At 35.8% G+C, this 19252-nt stretch overlaps 1 protein-coding gene across 3 annotated transcripts in view; it reads right to left on the bottom strand.

The window, feature by feature from the left end:
• Positions 1–19252, bottom strand: part of LOC142238399 (protein qui-1) — a 257385-nt gene that overhangs the window by 185879 nt on the left and 52254 nt on the right. The gene's annotated exons all lie outside the window — the stretch shown is intronic.

Here is a 19252-nt window from a genome sequence, read left to right as displayed (position 1 = left end):
GTGTTCGGTCGACGCAGGAATCGAACCCACGACCTTGTGTATGCAAGGCGGGCATGCTAACCATTGCACCACGCTGGCTCCTTATAGCCCCCTTATAAACCGATTTGGGGTCGTGATTCTAGAACTACAATTAAATGTGCTGGATACTGTGTGCATCTTTCCATGTTTTGGTATAGCGCCCATTACACCGAACTCCCGATTTAACTCCTAGGGTTTCTAGAAATTGTAGTTTTTATCCGATTTGGTAAGGCCTCCATATAGACCGATTTCACTTATTGAGGTTATAGAAGAGGCACTGATCATGAAAATTGCTTGAAACTGAATGCAAAATTTCCAGATTTTACTTCTCGTAGTCATTTAAATAATTGAGATGAAAATCCACAGATTTTAGATTTCAAATCAAGGCGTTATTTCTACATTTTCTTGCACATTTACAAGAGATATTTATGATTCCTCTAAAATAAATTCAGAATCTGATGTAGTCTTTATAGGTAAAATCTTTACATTTATCTGTGGGAAGCGTACTGGTTGAACTGGTATGCCTGGGAAAATATCTGTCATCAAACTCCCCTGAAATTTTCAAAGGAAACTATTATATTTGATTCATGGATGTGGGTATTTAACCCTTGTGTATGTGATAGGTACCACGCCTGCGTCAAACTAGTATACTAATCAAAAATTTTAACATTATCTGTATCCTATTAAAAATTAAATAAAACTCTATATTTACAACCAAATGTTTATATATGCAATTTGTGCATTATAGAAGAGTCCACCTACAGTAAATGATCGAAAAATATCGTAGGGATAACCTCTCTACCATCCTTTTTTTATTGTAGGTCCCACTGGACCTCATCACGCAGAATCGCACTAAATTTTTTCAAATACTTATAAAAACCGATTTAATGATTCAATCACATAAAAATTTAAAGTTGTCAACTTAAAACACATCAGTACAAGAAGTCATAAACCATCAAGCTGAAATTCATATAAAAGATAAAGTTATGTATGAATAAAAATCAAAAAGGTCCAGCGGGACCTCATCACGCATAGAAGGGTTAAGATTCGGCCCGGCCGAACTTACTACTGTATATACTTGTTTTATATTTGGCTGAAAACTACACCCTAAAAAAAATCGCTTATCTAACAAATGTTCCAAACATATTTTGCAGGAAGCACATATATTATTGGATATTGCCGAAACATTAATATGTTTGTTTTATGTGAACATATTATATGTTTGGAAGCATTTTGAGCACAAAAATATTATATGCTTGGAAGAATTTTCCCCAAAGAAGATTGTGCTCATTCCCTCATATAATTTTTACTTCCACGAAATTTTTTTGTTCTTGGCACCTTTTTCTGTAATGCAAATAATGTTGAAGAAATTATTCAATTTTATAAATTTTACCTTTCGCCTGGACGGAGAATCGAACCGGGAACCATGAAATGTGGCCAACACACTACCACTGGGCTACGTAGCTGTTATAGTCACCAATAGACCATTATCGTTATAAGTTACATTTATATAGCATAGTTTGCAACGCCCACGAGCCGATGCATACAAAACATTGTTCAACAAAAACATATATTTGTTGGCGACGTGGAGCAGTGGTTAGCATATCCACCTCGCATGCAAAGGGTCCTGGGTTCAATCCCTGTCCGACCGAATACCAAATTTTTTTATTTATATATAGTGTTAAATTAAATTTTTTACAATGAAACTTCGAAATGTGTGTTATTAAAAATCAGAAAAGAACAGTGCTGGATATAAACGAGATGGACTGAGCTTTTGCATAAAATATTATTTTTTTACGTGTGAAAAAAATAACAATTTTGTAACAAAAAAAATGGTTTTTGTATAAAAGTTTGAAATTTTCGAAGAAATAAAAAACTCTACCAAAAGAAGTACGTGAAGTCGAGTATAAACATACATAATTTTACAATATACATATAAATTTATTTAGGCGTGAACTATTTTTTACTAGCATTTAACACCATTTTAAATGCATTTAAAATTTCACGTATTTTGAAATACAAATAAATATGAATAGTTATTAACGAATAATTTTGTACTTAATTTCATTTTTACCTTTAGGGCCGGAATTAAGTTGGCATTACCACGTTTTCACGTTTTCTTTTCTTTAATAATTTATTTTAAAGCAAATAAAATTTTTCATTTGTTGCTTTGAATCGAGTTTTGCCGCTAAAATGAAAAATAATTTTAGCGGCAAAAATCGAACTTAATGTCCGCTTTTAGTTTTTAATGTGTACGTCAACTCATCTTGGACTACTTATTAATAGAGAGGAACTAAACTTATTTTTTCCTGAAAATCCCTTTGTAATTTTAATATATTTTCCACTGTTTTGTTTTTATTTCCTTTCTTGATAAATATTTTGATTTACTCGTCGTACGTTCTGATTTCTTTTGACGAACCAATAAAAAACAGGTAAGTAAAGTCTAAAGTCGGGCGGGGTCGACTATATTATACCCTTCACCATTATGTAGACCAAAATTTGTGTTACCGTCTCAACTCCTTCAAATTTGTTGGGAGTTATTATCAAGGTTTATATTCCCATATACAAATATTTATATCTGACAATTTGGAGACAATTTTTTGTACTTCTACAAAATCGCTAGAATTAAAAATTAAATCGGCTAACACCCTGGGATGAAACACGATGTTAGTAAAAAACAAGTATATACGGCCGCAAGTTCGGCCAGGCCGAATCTTATGTACCCACCACCATGGATTTCGTAGAAACTTCTACGAAAGACTATCATCCACAATCGAATTACTTGGGTTGTGGTATCTTAAAACTTCTTAACATCGTTTTCTAAATTGTGATTTAGTCCATACATGGTATATATTAGACAAAAAAGTTACGTATAGTTAAGTCTACAAATAATTACGAATCGATATGGACTTTTTGTACGTAGAGAGCCAGAATTGAAATATGGGGGTCGCTTATATGGGGGCTATATACAATTATGAACTTGATATGGACCAATTTTTGTGTGATTGGGATCGATTTATCTGAGGGCCATATATAACTATAGACCGATATGGACCTAGTTAAGCATGGTTGTTAACGACCATATACTAGCACAATGTACCAAATTTCAACTCACTCGGATGAAATTTGCTCCTCCAAGAGGTTCCAAAACCAAATCTCGGGATCGGTTTATATGGGGCTATGTACGATTATGGACTAATATGGACCACTTTTGGCATGGTTGTTAAATATCATATACTACCACCACGTACCAAATTTCAAGCAGATCGGATGAATTTTGCTTCTCCAAAAGGCACCGGAGGTCAAATCTGGGGATCGGTTTATATGGGAGCTATATATAATTATGGACTGATAGGAACCAATTCCTGCATGGTTGTTGGATACCATATACTAACATCACGTACCAAATTCCAACCGAATGGGAAGAATTTTGCTCTTCCAAGGGGCTCTGGAGGTCAAATCTGGGGATCGGTTTATATGGGGCCTATATATAATTATGGACCGATATCGACCAATTTTTGCATGGGAGTTTGAGGCCATATATAAACACCACGTACCAAATTTCAACTGAATCAGATGAATTTTGGTCTTCCAAGAGGTTCCGGAGGTCAAATCTGGTGATCGGTTTATATGGGGGCTATATATAATTATGAACCAATTTTTGCATTGTTGTTAGAGACCATATACTAACATCACGTACCAAATTTCAGCCGGATCGGATGAAATTTGCTTCTCTTAGCCAAATCGGGGGATCGGTTTATATGGGGGCTATATATAATTATGGACCGATGTGGACCAATTTTTGCATGGTTGTTAGAGACCATATACTAACACCATGTACCAAATTTCAGCCGGATCGGATGAAATTTGCTTCTCTTAGAGGCCTCGCAAGCCAAATCGGGGGATCGGTTTATATGGGGACTATATATAATTATGGACCGATGTGGACCAATTTTTGCATGGTTGTTAGAGACCATATACTGATACCATGTACCAAATTTTAGCCGCATCGGATGAAATTTGCTTCTCTTAGGGGCCTCGCAAGCCAAATCGGGGGATCGGTTTATATGGGGGCTATATATAATTATGGACCGATGTGGGCCAATTTTTGCATGGTTGTTAGAGACCATATACTAACACCATGTACCAAATTTCAGCCGGATCGGATGAAATTTGCTTCTCTTAGAGGCCTCGCAAGCCAAATTTTGGGGTCCGTTTATATGGGGGCTATACGTAAAAGTGGACCGATATGGCCCATTTGCAATACCATCCGACCTACATCAATAACAACTACTTGTGCCAAGTTTCAAGTCGATAGCTTGTTTCGTTCGGAAGTTAGCGTGATTTCAACAGACGGACGGACGGACGGACTGACGGACGGACATGCTCAGATCGACTCAGAATTTCACCACGACCCAGAATATATATACTTTATGGGGTCTTAGAGCAATATTTCGATGTGTTACAAACGGAATGACAAAGTTAATATACCCCCCATCCTATGGTGGTGGGTATAACAAGTATATACAGCAGTAAGTTCGGCCGGGCCGAATCTTAAATACCCACCACCATGAACCAGATATTAGGGTTTCCTTTGAAATTTCAGGAGGGCTAGAGGACTTGAGGACACTTCCCGAAGATAAATTTAAAGATTTCACCTATGAGGACTATATCAGATTCTGGATTTATAAGAACCATTTTTGCTTGAGTTTTATAGGAATCATTAACATCTCTTGTAAGTGTGCAAGAAAAATATAAAATAACGTCTTGATTTGAAATCTTAAATCTGTAGAAGTAAAATCTGGAAATTTTACATTGAGTTTCAAACAATTTTCATGATCAGTATTTACAATTTCTGGCAAATCAGATAAAAACTACGGTTTCTAGAAACCCAAGGAGTTTAATCGGGAGATCGTTCTGATGGGGGCTATACTAAAATATGGACCGATACTCACCGCTTTCAGCACACCTCTTTATGACCCGAAAATACCTATAGATTTCCAATTTCAGGCAAATAGGATAAAAACTTCGGATTCTAGAAGCCCAAGAAGTAAAATCGGGAAATCGGTCTATATGGGGGCTATACAAAAATATGGACCGATACTCACCATTTTCGGCACACCTCTTTATGGTCCCAAAATACCTCTAGATTTCCAATTTCAGACAAATTGGATAAAAACTACGGTTTCTATAAACCCAAGACCCCAAATCGGGAGGTCGTTTTATATGGGGACCATAAGCGTAGGAAGGCCTCTGGGGAGGGGGCTTAGACCCCCCCCAGAAAAATTTTAGCCCCCCCCCCAGAATTTGAAAACCTATTTACGATTTTACATTTTTCTAAAAATTAAACAAGTATATACACAGCAGAAAGTTCCGCTAAAGATTTTCATGCACAATCGAATTACTTTGGTTGTGGTAGCAGTTGCCGATGGTAATGTTTTTAATCTGGTATTTATAAAATAAATCTGTGGTTGAACTTTTGATTTAGTTGAATAACTAAAGCTCCTTTATTATTTTGTTTAGTCTGGTTTAGTCAATTTAATTTAAAAAATAGTAATTGATACTATTTGGGGGCTACACCAAAATATGGACCGATACTCTACTACATTCTCGGCACACCTCTTTATGGTCCTAAAATACCTCTAGATTTCCAATTTCAGACAAATTGGATAAAAACTACGGTTTCTATAAGCCCAAGACCCCAAATCGGGAGATCGCTCTATATGGGGGCTATACCAAAATATGGACGGATACTCACAATTATTGGCACACGTATTTGTGGTCCTACAATACCTCTAGATTTCCAATTTCAGGTAAATTGAATAAAAACTGCAGTTTCTATAAGCCCAAGAAGTAAAATCGGGAGATCGGTCTATATGGGGGCTATACCAAACCATGGACCGACACTCACCATTTTTGGCACACCTCTTCAAGGTCCCAAAATAACTCTAGATTTTCAATTTCGCGCAAATTGGATGAAAACTACGGTTTCTATAAGCGAAAGACCCCAAATCGGGAGGTCGGTTTATATGGGGGCTATACCAAAACATGGACCGACACTCACCATTTTTGGCACACCTCTTCAAGGTCCCAAAATATCTCTATATTTTCAATTTCGCGCAAATTGGATGAAAACTACGGTTTCTATAAGCGAAAGACCCCAAATCGGGAGGTCGGTTTATATGGGGGCTATACCAAAACATGGCCCGATATAGCCCATCTTCGAACTTGACCTGCGCGCAGACAAAAGACGATTCTCTGCCAAATTTCAGGACGATAGCTCCATTATTGAATGCTGTAGCGTGATTACAACAGACAGCCAGACAGACAGACAGACGGACAGACGGACATGCTTATATCGTCTTAGAATTTCTCCCTGATCAAGAATATATATACTTTATATAGTCGGAAATCGATATTTCGATGCGTTACAAACGGAATGACAAACTTATTATACCCCGTCACCATTCTATGGTGGTGGGTATAAAAATATTGGAAATATAAAGCTAGAGCAATTTTGATGCAAAAGAGCATTTATCGGACGATACATATGTATTCGAGATATAGGACAAGTTGAGTAATATTTACAATTTTTGAAACATTCTACCATATTTCCCCTACTCTGACGTACATACATATGGGAGCTATATCTAAATATGAACCTATTTTGACCAAATTTGACATACATACTTAGAATACATAATAATCCTGCTATCTCAGCAAAACAAACGTAATTGGGAGAATAGTTTTGGCCTCCGTGGCCATATGGGAGTACAGATATATATGGGAGCTATATCTAAATCTAAGTCACTTAAAGATACTATTAAACGAACTCCTTATGCAAAAATTTAAAGCAACTCAGGCCAAAACTCTGGCTTTTGAAGTCATATAAGTGCAAATCGGACGAAAGATATATATGGGAGCTATATCAAAATCTAAACCGATTTGAACCAAATTTGGCACGCTTAAGGATACTATTAAACGTACTCATAGTGCAAAATTTGAAGCAAATCAGGTCAAACCTCTGGCTTTTGTGGCCATATTAGTCGAAATCGGCCGAAAGATATATATGGGAGCTATATCTAAATCTGAACCGATTTGGCTAATATTTTGCATATCTTACGAAAACCCCAAAAAAATTTGGCTGCCCGAAATTTTGAGAAAATACGTTGATAAATACGTTAATTATGACCAGATCTAAATCTGAACCGATTTTTTTTTCAAAATCAATAGCGATTGTCTTTGAGCCCATGTAAAACTCTGTGCCAAATTTCAGGACGATCGGACTTAAACTACGAGCTGTACTTTGCACACAAAATTACATATATAGACAGACAGACGGAAGGACAGACAGACGGACATCGCTAAATCGACACAGAATTTAATTCTAAGCCGATCGGTATACTAAACGATGGGTCCCAGACTTTTCCTTCTTGGCGTTACATACAAATGCACAAACTTATTATACCCTGTACCACAGTAGTGGTGAAGGGTATAAATACAGTTTCTAGATGCCCAAGAAGCAAAATCGGGAGATCGGTCTATATGGGGCCTATACCAAAACATGGACCGATACGGACCATTTTTGACACACCTCTTTATGTTTCCAAAATACCTCTAGATTTTCAATTTCAGGCAAATCGGATAGAAAATACAGTTTCTAGATGTCCAAGAAGCAAAATCGAGAGATCGGTCTATATGGGGCCTATACCAAAACATGGACTGATAAGGACTATTTTCGACACATCTCTTTATGTTTCCAAAATACCTCTAGATTTTCAATTTCAGGCAAATCGGATAGTAAATACAGTTACTAGATGCCCAAGAATTAAAATCGGGAGATCGGTCTATATGGGGCCTATACCAAAACATTGACCGATACAGACCATTTTCGACACACCTTTTTATGGTCCTCAAGTACCTAGATTGTCAATTTCAGGCAAAACTACGGTTTAGCCCAAGACCCCAAATCGGGAAGTCGGTTTATATGGGGACTACATCAAAACTTGGACCGATATAGCCAATCTTCGAACTTGACCTGCCTGCAAACAAAAAACGAATCTGTTCTAAATTTCAGAACGATAGCGCCAATATTGAAGGTTGTAGCGTGATTACAACAGACAGACAGATAGATGGACAGACAGACGGTCAGGCGGACATGCTTATATCGTCTTAGAATTTCTTTGTCATTATTATTATACCCCCATCACCATTTTATGGTGGTGAATATAAAAAAAAAATCCAAAATTGTCTATGTTTTGATCAAACAGAAAATCTAAGAAATGTTGCCCAGTAATTTTGTCCGTCCAAGGATATTTCAGTCCTTATGATTAATCCTGCGAGTTTCTTTACGAAATTTTAAAACTCTTCAATTTTAAAAGACTTTTGTGTTTTTATTACTAGAGAAATAGTGTATCTTTGATAAGCCCTATGTAATAAAGTCAACCACTGTGTGAATGTGTTCTAAAAATCATATCTTTGGTCACGTTATAGGATGTGTGAGTACCATCACCTTCCTCGCTCTTCCCAAGCTCTTACAGTTTAGAATTTGCATTGAATACTTAGAGCAATGGTCGTTACGTTATAGTTCATAATAGAAATAGAGGATATGAGAAAACAAGCAGAATGGAAATGAAGCACTCAACAAATTGAATTTTTCTTCATTTTATGTAAATTGTTTGTTCCATTTCTTGTGGTCTCCGCATGCATAGAACAGGTATTTAAGGATGTTGCCAGGATATTTTCTGAAAAAGCATGTGCATTGGGAAAAGCAAGTTAATAGAGATCTTTTAGCACAGAGAAAAAAAATCTGGCGTTATACTGATGCTAAAATGGACTTAGTTTTATTGCAAAAAGAAACAGATTTTGTTTTAGTTTATTTATTAATTGGGTTTGAGAAATTATCCCCAGCCTAATGAAATTTTCTTGTATGTCTTAAAAAATTGTAAAACTAAACTCGGGTATACATTTCAAGGACCGTGGTTAGTAAGTTCAATGCTAACTAATGCAGAAGATTTTAGTTTTTTCACTTTTCATAAATAATATGAATGAACTATGGAGTGATAGCAACCGTGGTGCAATGGTTAGCATGCCCGCCTTGCATACACAAGGTCATGGGTTCGATTCCTGCTTCGACCGTGTGGCGCAGGGTATAAAAATTACGTAAATTGCAGTCCAACATCTTAGTAAATTCTGCACCCAAAAAAAACCCTTGTTAACGCTAAATTTAACTTATTTTTATTGTAAAACATAATATTTGTTTGTAGATAATTTGTTTTTATGTCTATCGAAATTTTCCACAGCTCAATGAAATTTTCCTTTTTTTAAGTATGTCTTAAAAATTTTATGAACTAACTGTGGGTATAAAGGTCAATGGCCGTACACATAAGTTCAATATGAACTAAAGCAGAAGAAAATTTTCGTATGATTCCCAGAAATATTAAGAATGAACTTCAGTATGGTAACAAAAAGACTTGAATTCGTGACCACCACCAAAAAAATTAAAAATTCCATCAAAATCCTAAAAGAATATTTTTTTATGAAAAACTTTTTTTGGCCATATCTCCTAAACAAGCATCCTCGAGCCAACCGCACGATAATTCGTGATCACCCCCAAAAAAATTTAAAAATTCCATCCAGTTCCCAAAAAAATTCAAATTTTTATGCGAATAACTTCTTTTGACCATATCTGCTAAACTAAGCACCCTAGAGCCAAAAGGACATTAATTGGTGACCACACCCAAAAATTTGAAAATTCCATCTAAATCCTACAAAAGTCAAATCTAATATATAACAAGTATATACGGCCGTAAGTTCGGCCAGTCCGAATCTTATGTACCCTCCACCATGGATTGCGTAGAAACTTCTACTAAAGACGGTCATCCACAATTGAATTTCTCGGGTTGCGACCGATGGCAAGGAATCTGGGGATCGGTTTATCTGGGGGCTATATATAACTATAGATCGATACGAACCAATTTCGGCATGGTTGTTATCGGCCGTATACTAGCGCAATGTACCAGATTTCAACCGGATAGGATGAAGTTTGCTCCTTCAAGAGGCTCCGTAGATCACATTTGGGGATCTGTTTATATGGGGGCTATATATAATTATGGACCGATGTGGACCAATTTTTGCATAGTTGTTAGAGATTATATGCTGACACCATGTACCAAATTTCAGCCGGATCGGATGAAATTTGCTTCTCTTAGAGGCTCCGCAATCCAAATCTGGGGATCGGTTTATATGGGGGCTATGTATAATTATGGACCGATGTGGACCAATATTTGCATGGTTGTTAGAGACCATACACTAACACCATGTACCAAATTTCAGCCGGATCGGACGAAATTTGCTTCTCTTAGAGGCTCCGCAATCCAAATCTGGGGATCGGTTTATATTGGCGCTATATATAATTATGGACCGATGTGGACCAATATTTGCATGGTTGTTAGAGACCATACACTAACACCATGTACCAAATTTCAGCCGGATCGGATGAAATAGGCTTCTCTACGAGGCTCCGCATGCCAAATCTATGGGTCCGTTTATATGGGGGCTATACATAAAAGTGAACCGATATGGCCCATTTGCAATACCATCCTATCAATAACAACTACTTTTGCCAACCTTCAAGTCGATTGCTTGTTTCGTTCGGAAGTTAGCGTGATTTCAACAAAAGGACGGGCCTGCTTAGATCGACTCAGAATTTTACCACGACCCAGAATATATATACTCTATGGGGTCGATGTGTTACAAACGAAATTACAAAAAAAATATAATTTGAATCCATCGCAGTTGCTTTTGTTATAAAATAATTTTTATTTTTGCACATGAAAATGTTCGGAAAACGTAGAGGGTAATGAATCTTAATCGGGCCGCCACTTTAACCTAACTTTAACCTAAGTTTAAACTAACTTTAACCTATGGTGAAATTTCCAAGGAAGGTTAGGGTTGATGGCTAAATAGACAAAGACCCGCTACTTTATTTTTCGATATTTGTTTAAAGTACAGTAAAGAAAAAATTCTCTGTTCTACTTGAGATTTACAGAGAAGACGCCGTGAAGTTATGAATTTATTGTGGGGTACCTGATTTTTTAATATTTGATTTGGAAGGGGGACTTCCTCCTTGCCCGACTTTTTGAAAATTGGAACAAAATTATACGATTTGCTTGAAATTTTCAGGGAACGTTGAAGGGGGTGTCTAGGCAAAGAACAACTACTTTATTTGTCGATATTTGTTCGAGGAGGGAGGCCTCCCCTTTGTCCGACTTTTTTAAAGTACAGTGAAAAAATTAAAATTTGTCGACTTACTGAAATTTTACTGAGGACTTGGGGGATATTATGAAATTTTTATGAGGTATATGCTCGAGAGCGGCTGCGATCTACCGCAACCGACCAGTGTATTTAGTAAACACCAATATTTGCAATCTTAAAACACCAATTGGTAAAAAAAAATCCAATGCAACTGACGACTGTCGGTGTTTGTTAGTATGAGTGTTGGTCTCTCGAAAACACCGTAGTAAAGCAATCACACAAATTGGTTACCCATATCTCAGCAGTTTGGTATTGTCTTATTTGGTACTCTCTCAATTCTCTTGAGCTAATGCCAACTGCTGGTAATTGTTGTTGTTGAGTGCAATCACACTCAGTGTTGCCAACTCCCCAAGGCCAAAAAGCACCAAAAATATATTATAAATTCTAACATACCACCTTCCACCACAAAATCGAAAATTAAATGCTCTACTAAAAAAAAAAAAAAAAAAAAAAAAAAAGTTCCGAAGATGAATTATGAATTGAATTTTAAGAAGTTAAGGTGGGTATTAAGATCGAGTTTAGCTGCTAAAATAGTCATTTTTCAACAATTACTTTTCTTTAATAATTAATTTTAAGGAATACAAACTTTGTGATAATTTGTCTATTCCCCATTATAATAAAATTTGCAGCAAATATGCATAATTTTATACCGTTTTTACTGCTATAGTTTTCACTTTAGCGGCAAAACTCGAACTTAGTACTCACCGTTATGAACTGCTATTTAAGTATACACTTTGATCAGTTTTAATGCTGTCGTCCAATTCATTTTGATTAGTCATGTTTTTCAACTTTCAAAATATTAATATATGGAAGAAGTCTATTGCTTATTCCAATTCTGCGTGCTCTTGTGAATTTAATACATCGTTTTTAATGACATCTTTACCAAATTCAAAAATTCGGCACTCATCGTTCGACTTTCCTACAGAATACCCTAAATAACAATATTAATTAAAAAATAATCAATACCAACTTCATAACAATCAAATTCTATATTTGGCAATAAATTTGAGTTTCTTCGGCTCTTGAAAGTCTAATCAAAATTTTTGTATCAATTAAACTTAATACTGTTCAAAATAAAAAAGCACCAAAAGCACTAAATGAAAATGCCAGAAAGCACCAAGTTGGTGCTTTTTTTGAAAAGGCACCAAAAAGGCAATTTGGTGCTTTTTAGAAATCAAAAAGCACTAAATTTGGTGCTAAAAGCACCAAATTGGCAACACTGATCACACTTAAGTGCCACACTCGTTTTTTGTTTACCGAGCGTTGTTACGATTTCGATTGGTTTTAGATTGCAAGACACTGCATACGAACATTGTTATATACTAGTGGTGTTTTCATTCTCGCATTTGTATCAATGTAAAAGATCGCATGGTAATTGGTGTCTTACTCACTGCCACCGACATTTTGTGGGTAAGATTGCAATACGAAAAAAAAGCCACCGGTTGCAGTTCTCTGGTATATGCTTTTTTAATATTTGGTCGGGGAAAAATATAAGGGCAAAGGGAGACCTCCTTTCTCCCCAAGTAGATACCGTGAAACAATTAAACTTTTTCAAATATACTTGAAATTTACAGAAGATGTGGGGTAGGTTACATTATTATAATGGATATCTGATTTTGTTATATTCGGAGGGCAAGAGGGGCCTGCCCTTGCCCTGTTTTTATAAATTGGGCTTATAATTTGCTTGAGATTTTCTGGAACGTCTACACAAGGAGGTAGACCTCTTGTAAAACTGAAAAAAAACCTAGAATTCTCAAGTTTACTTGAAATTTACAAAGGCCGTAGAGAAAGGTTATGAAATCAGTATGATGTAGTTTATTTTTGGGTATTTGTACTTGTATTTGTATCAGTACTTCAGTTTTTATGCCAGACTTCCTCTCTCTAAAAGAGTTCAAATCTTTTCGAATTTGTTTTCAGATCGAAGGATATGGTTGTCTGAGTTAACGTAAATATGCTTCGGGAGGAGCAGCGAAGCGGGCCGGGTAACGCTAGTTTTTATATGAAAATATTCTTTCGACCATATCTCCTTAAATGGGAGCCACCGTGGTGCAATGGTTAGCATGCTCGCCTTGCAAACACAGGTTCGTGTGTTCAATCCTAGTTTCGACCAAATACCAAAAAGTTTTTCGGTTGTGGATTATTCCACCTCAGTAATGCTGATGACATTTCTGAGTGTTTCAAAGCTTTTCTAAGTGGTGTCACTGCAATGTGAAACGCCGCTCGAACTCGGCTAGCACTCAGTGATAAGAGAGAAGTTCACCACTGTGGTATCACAATGAACTGAATAGTCTAAGTGAGCCTGATATATCGGGCTGCCACTATAGCTAACCTATCTCCTTAAATATTGAAGGAAAAGGGGTTTAATTGGTGACCACACCCCAAAATTTAAAAATTCTACCAAAAAAAAAAAATCAAATTTTTATATGAAAAACTTCTTTGGCCATATGTCCTTAAATATGCGTCCTAGACGAAAAGGGCGTTAATTAGTGATCGCCCCCGTCCAAATCATAAAAAATTGGACCCAAAAAAATTTAAAAGATTATCGAAAATATAGATCTACAGATTATAGTTGTCGGCCAAACCCGACTATAGACTTTCCTTACTTGTTTTTCCATCAGCTACGGTTCATTTTCATCAGGGTTCCTTTTTTTTAAATCAAAAATTAAAATGAGCCCTAATTTTAATTTGCGATTTTTTTCATTTGGATTTTTGGGCCCATTTTCCTGTAGCCAATTTTCATAGCGCCACCGCTATGGTGGTGAGTACATATTTTTCTATCTTTACAACTCTTTCAAAATCACTAAAAAGTTCAAAATATCAAGATTTACATTCAACAACTTTGAAAATTATTTTGCATGTAAATTAATAAAAAACAACAAGAACTGAAATCCATTGAAACATAGAAATTACAGTAAGAAGATTCTGCAGAAAGTTAAAAATGAATTGAAATGTAAACCTCCTTCTTAGAATTTTTGTAAAACTTTGCTCACCATTTGTTAGATGGGTCATAGGAAATTTGCATGGCTTGCATTTTTTTTTTTGAATATTTAATAAATTCCACTTGAATGCAAAAATGGCTGAGTGAAATCAAATAAATCTAAGCCTTATTCAGAAATGAAGGTGGTGCATTCCAAGGACGAAGACTTGGATTGTTACCACACACACCCTCACTCACATTTACATACACTTTCTATAACCTTGGGACCATGCTTCTTGGTCCAATTGTATGGACTTGCTGATGAAAAGTCTCGAAGGTGGTTTTGGTAAGGAGCCATAGGTAAGGTCCTATATATGTGAGCATTCTCGTTTCTATGGAATTTACAATTAGATAGAGGTTTGTAAGGATATTTCGTTTATTTCGATTTTTTTTTATTTTTGGTTTACTGGCTAAAGTTCAAAAGAGTAGACAAGAACTTTTTGCTTGCTGATTGAATTCAAAATTTGTTCTATGGAAATTCTATTCTTAGGATTTATTTCACTTAGCAGCTCTGTCTAATTTCCTTGGGAAAATGAAATTCCTTTGTACGTGTCGCTTCGCCTTCTCCTTCTCGCTGTCTTTTTATCTTTGCCATTAACGAATTGTAAGTAATTTTCTATTCATTTTAGCCTATTTTATTACTTTGGCTGAGGAATAGGGGGAGTATTTTATTCATGGGAATCATTTGCTAAACATCGATTTGTATGTTTACACCCTCTACAGAGGTTCATGAAATGCGAGAAATTGTTTGACTAAGTTTTTTACACAAAAAAAAATTATAACAAGTATATACGGCCGTAAGTTCGGCCAGGCCGAATCTTATGTACCCTCCACCATGGATTGCGTAGAAACTTCTGCGAAAGACTGTCACCCACAATCAAATTACTTGCGTTGTTGTAATACTTACCGATGGCAAGGTATCTTAACACTTCTTAACATCATTTTCTAAATTGTGAGTTAGTCTACAAATAGTTACGAATCGATATGGATTTTTGCGCAGTACGTGGAGAGCCAGAATTGAAATATGGGGGTCGCTTATATGGGAGCTAAACACAATTAACTATGAACTTGATATGGACCAATTTTTGTGTGATTGGGGATCGATTTATCTGAGGACTATATATAACTATAGACCGATATGGACCTAGTTAGGCATGGTTGTTAACGGCCATATACTACTTTCAACTGACTCGGATGAAATGTGCTCCTCCAAGAGGCTCCAAAACCAAATCTCGGGATCGGTTTATATGGGGGCTATATATAATTATGGACTGATATGAACCAATACCTGCATGGTTGTTAGAGACCACATACTAACACAACGTACTACATTTCAATCAGATCGGATGAATTTTGCTTATCCACCGGAGGTCAAATCTGGGGATGGGTTTATAGGGGGGCTATACATAATTATGGTCTGATATGAGCCAATTCCTGCATGGTTTATGGATACCATATACTAACATCACGTACCAAATTTCAACCGAATCGGATGAATTTTGCTCTTCCAAGGCGCTCCGGAGGACAAATCTTTTTTTTTTTTTTTTATTTTATTACGTCTATAGATACAAAATCCTTACAGACTAATATGTACAACTAATTTATCTGTTCAAGTGCAAGATAATGTTTCTCTTTAATGTTACTCGATTCTCAGACAGATCTATAAGGTTATAATATTTGTTGAATTGCGCGCATAATCTTCGAAAAGGATCATTATTTGCAAAGTTTGTTCTATGATATAGAATTTTTAATGGTTCAAAATTCTTCGTGGGCCTAATAGGTACATTGAAGGCAAGCCTGTTGAGAAGAAACTCTGATTCAATCTCACCTTGAATTATATTCATTATATAACAGATATTTAACATTGTCCTGCGACTTGACAATGAGGGTAATTTTATAAGATTCAAACGAAATTCATATGATGGTAAAGACTGGGGATCCCAGCCTCTGTGTCGTAGGCAGAATAAAAGAAATTGCTTCTGCACAGATTCTATCTTGTCCGAGTGGATGGTGTAATATGGATCCCAAATTATGGAACCATACTCAAGATGGCTTCGTACTAATGTAGTGTATAATATTTTAGTAACTGAATAATCTCTAAACTCCTTACTCCATCGTTTCATAAATCCTAGAGTAACATATGCTTTACTAATGGCCATAGAAATGTGTTGACGGAAGTTCAGACGCTGATCCATTAACAATCCAAGATCCTTGAAAGAATCAACCGCCTTCAGCCTGGTAGAACCGATAATATAACTTGAATCATATACAGTGCCTCTCGAGAAGCGCATTAACTTACATTTCGAGGTATTTAACTCCATTAAGTTCAATTCACACCAATTGGAGAAGTTATCAAGATCAATCTGTAGATAATATTGATCGACGGGATCATTAAATGATCGAAATAATTTTACATCATCAGCGAACATAAGTATATTAGAATATTTTATAATCGATGGTAAATCATTAATAAATAAACAGAATAAAACTGGCCCGAGATGACTGCCCTGGGGAACACCCGACGTAACGGAGACATATCTTGATGTCGCATTGCCGAACTTAACACATTGTGTCCGACCGATTAAATACGATTGAAACCATTTCAATAAAGAATTGCTGAAGCCAATCATATCTAACTTCCGTAGAAGGAGAGCATGATTAACTTTGTCGAATGCTTTACTGAAATCAGTGTAGATAGTATCAGTTTGCAAGCGATTTATAAGAGCATCGTTTACCAAGCAAGTAAATTCTAAAAGGTTTGTTATAGTCGATCTTTTTCTTCTAAAACCATGTTGGCTTGTAGATAATAATGATGAAATCTGGTGGGTTATAGAATTAGTTAATATCTTCTCCATCAACTTAGGGATAGCGCTAAGATTTGAGATACCTCGATAATTGCATACGTCGTTTCGGTCACCTGATTTGTACAAAGGGATAATATAAGATCGTTTCCATATATCTGGAAGAACTCCTGACTTTAATGAACTATTAAACAATAACGATAGAGGATATGAAAGTTTATCAGCACACAGTTTCAAGATACAAGACGGAATACCATCGGGGCCAGCATTAAATGAAGACTTAAGAGTCCTCAAGTTATCTAAAACGGTAGTTTCATGAACGTAGGAGAAATCGATTCGATCAAAACTCCTAGTTATAAACGGGTATGTGTTACTACAATCATATGATCTATCTGAATAAGTCGTAGCAAAGAATTCTGCGAATAAATCCGAAATGTCCATATCATTATCTGCGGTTAGTGACTGATATTTAAGATATGTCGGTTGGGTATTAGATTGACGTTTTGAATTCACAAATTTATAGAAAGACTTGGGGTCAACTCTAAGTTGCTCCTTCATCCTACTTAAATAGTTTCGATGAGCCAATTTATTCTCCAGATTGTATTTAGAACGGGCTATTGAATAGTTTGAAAAATCAAGAGATGAACCTGATTTCTTGAATTTTCTGAACATTTTGTTCTTTCTATTCTTTAGTCTCATTAAGACCCTGGTCTTCCAAGGTGGTCCCGAATTGTTGTCCACAGTAAATCGTGGCACTGATTTAGATATGCAATCTTGAAGAACTGAATAAAACCGGTTCGATAATTCAGTAATATTGCCAGAGTCAAGAATATCGTCCCAAACTATGGCGGAAAGTAATGAATTAAGCATATTATAATCGGTTTTAGCAAAACAATACTCTTTCTTTGATCCAGTGATTCTAGATGGCAGAGAATTTGGGACAGCGACATGTATTATTAGAGTAGGGTGATATCGATCTTCCGGTTTTGTTAAAGCATGAAACGATTCTAAACGACTGTTAGATGTATCATTAACAAAAACTAGATCGAGTAGTTTGCCATGTGAATTAAATATATTATTTATTTGAAAAAGGCCAAGATTTAGTAATGAATTAAGAAAGTTATTAGAAATATTATTATTTGAGATTATAGGAATTAAGCTGTTAGATTCAGAAGAATGTAACCAGGAGGCCGAAGGTATATTGAAATCGCCTAAAACTATTAAAGTATCAGATGCTGATAAATATTGAAATGCGGATGAAATTGCCGAAACGTGACGGGCATAAGTTTCATCGTCTGATGAAGGTGGAATGTAAGAACAAGAAATTAAAAAAGACATGTTCCTGAAGAGTACTTTGACCATAACTATCTCAACACCGTTAAGATGTTGAATCAGAATCTGTTCAGAAGGAATTTCAGTGGATACTGCTATCAGTATTCCACCACCTGTTTTCCTTACATTACTTTCACGATCGCGTCTATAAATTCTGTATTTTGAACATAATATTTCCATATCATAAACATTTGGTTGAAGCCATGTTTCAGTAAATGCAATTATATGAAAATCGAAACCAAAACTGTCTGAGTAAAGAGTAGAAATTTTGGTATTTAAACCTCTTACATTTTGATATACTATAGAAATGTTCTTATCGGAAGTATTAATTAGTTTTTTGGAACATTTTGTGAACTGTTTGGTAAATATACAATATCTGTAATTGGAGATTCTTTATATATATATTCCTTAATTAGAGCATTCTGTGGCCAAAATTCTGGATTAACCACTCTATCAAAAATGTCCTCTGGAACGATGATCTTAAATGATGCTTTGCTTCTCCTTTCGCGATATTTAAACTTGAAGACACTCAGTTCAATATCAGCTTGTAGCTTCGATTTTATATAAAAGGAAATATCCTCGATAGTCGTTTCCGCGGCAAATTTTGCTGCAAACACAGTTTTCTTGGAAGGTACCACTTGTAATGGTTTTGGGGGAATATTAGGTAAAGGTGAAGTTAACGGAGTACGAAATCTATTCGATGTAGATGGCGTAGTAGTATTTAATGATGCATTTGAAACAGTTAAATTTGAAATTTGGGAAATTGCTGCATTGCTCGTAGAAGGATTTGATGTTTGAGATAGGATTG

The sequence above is a fragment of the Haematobia irritans genome, chromosome 5 (genome assembly GCF_050003625.1).
Source record: "Haematobia irritans isolate KBUSLIRL chromosome 5, ASM5000362v1, whole genome shotgun sequence".
In the NCBI taxonomy this organism is placed as follows: domain Eukaryota; kingdom Metazoa; phylum Arthropoda; class Insecta; order Diptera; family Muscidae; genus Haematobia; species Haematobia irritans.
This window is presented reverse-complemented; position numbering and strand designations above follow the sequence as displayed.